The sequence below is a fragment of the Tigriopus californicus genome, chromosome 3, assembly GCF_007210705.1.
Source record: "Tigriopus californicus strain San Diego chromosome 3, Tcal_SD_v2.1, whole genome shotgun sequence".
In the NCBI taxonomy this organism is placed as follows: Eukaryota; Metazoa; Arthropoda; class Copepoda; order Harpacticoida; family Harpacticidae; genus Tigriopus; species Tigriopus californicus.
In genome coordinates, this window is record NC_081442.1 from 1,959,185 (window position 1) to 1,961,106 (window position 1,922).

Here is a 1,922-nt window from a genome sequence, read left to right on the forward strand (position 1 = left end):
TGTAAAACTGTGACAGTTTATAAAATAGCAATGCCTATGTTGATGTGTAAAACTGTGACAGTTTATAAAATAGCAATGCCACATGAACAACTCCTGTAATAAATAAATGAATTGGAGCTCTAATTCAATCCATTGACAATGATTTATGACGCCTCAAAAGTGCAAGTGACTTCTCGAAATTTCATGCTGACGTCATCTTCCTCTCCTACTCCAATGTCCCAATACTTTATGATTACGAGGGGTCGGAAAATAGTTTATGATGTTGGTCAAAATAGTTGTTTTTAAGTTACGAAAATCACCCAAATTAATTACCGGAAACGTAAAAATAAGTTTTAAAAAGTGAAAATACTTTGTAAATTATAATTTTTCACATCTTTTTGCCCTTTGGGCTCAGCGCAATCCCAGATTTTTGCCCTCATTCTAGTCTGTTGTAAAGGGATTCGCTGTTCTTGGATGAAGTTCTCCTCTTACCATCGGTTTGAGGATGGACACCGAAAGGTTGACCCACCTTGAGGTTTAATGTCAAACAAATCTTTGTGCAGGGACAAACATGGCCCCAATTTTTTTCCACCTATCATGCATCTCCCCTGAAATTCCCCCAAAGATGACCACAACACTTCATTTTCCCCGAAAACCCTCGGTTTTAGGTTATATTATGGTTAAAATTCATGACATAGCATTTTGCTCAAAATTGTCCAAAATAGTTGAAAACTTGATTTAACCTAAAACAATTTTTTTCCGACCCGTAATGAAATCCTACACAGTAATCACCATTTCCAACGAAATAGTACTAGGAAAAGCAGTTTCACAAGTTTTTGGTGACAAACTTAAAAACATCACTTTTGCTAAACTTACCTTTAGTTTTTCAGCATAATTTGATGGAGAAGGATGACTATGAGAAATCGCTGATATGCTATAAATTTACACTATATAGCTCTCTATTTATCCCTATTTGGACCTCAAAAAAGTCAGGCATCTTAAAGCGTATTCTTGTGCTTCTGCGTTTGTTTGTGCTCAATGACAGAAGGCTGAGGGGAATAAACAGGACTATTGACTTTCATGTGATCAGCATATCACATGTATTCTCTTTTCTTTACTGTAATAAAATCTTTGTTATCCCAGCCAACTGAACCTATCTTCATGTCGCTTGGGTACCAGTAACCATCTCTTCTATGATTGCCGAGTTTTCTAACCTGATCTAAATAGTTTTGGATTGACCTTTGTAGCCTACTTATTTCACGTTTGAAACGCAGTTTCCTTGCAGTTTCACGGCGGATTTGGCATCTTTGATTGAAATATTTTTCATCGAACGACAATGAGAGGTTGGGATACAATTTTTTTAAAGATATCAGCTAACTTGATCTCTTTGAAAGAATGACGGGTTTCGGTCATTCCACCAGAAATGTCATAGGCTATTGAAAATGTAAATAGGTAGCCCTGGTCACAACCTCCTGTCATTATTTATTTGATTCCCATCGGTTGTACTAGCATAATGCAAATTGGACATTTGGACAATCGCTCCTTTTTGCCTTGACTTGATTGATGGAATAGCAATACTTCCCGTAGATGTTTATACTACTAAATCATCAGACTACTTTATTCTTCGGCTAAACCAATGATATTGCACTAAAGTTTTTTATTTCAATGCCATTTAATGAGATCAAGGAATGGTTAAGCTTACATATGGGTGCACCTGTTTAAGCATTAGAGTTTTGCCATTGATGCATTTAAGAAATTAATTAATTTTTTTTTGGATTTATGTTCGTACTCCATCATGAGGGTCCTCAGGGGGAGTTAACCTGGAGAAAAGAAGGGAGAGCAGACGCCCTGCATTTTTTTGTCTCGTTCTTCTCTCTGCACCCTGCCCTGCCTTATCTGCCTATTTGGATTGAAGCCGCCACTTTCTGTAACTCAGAGCTTGA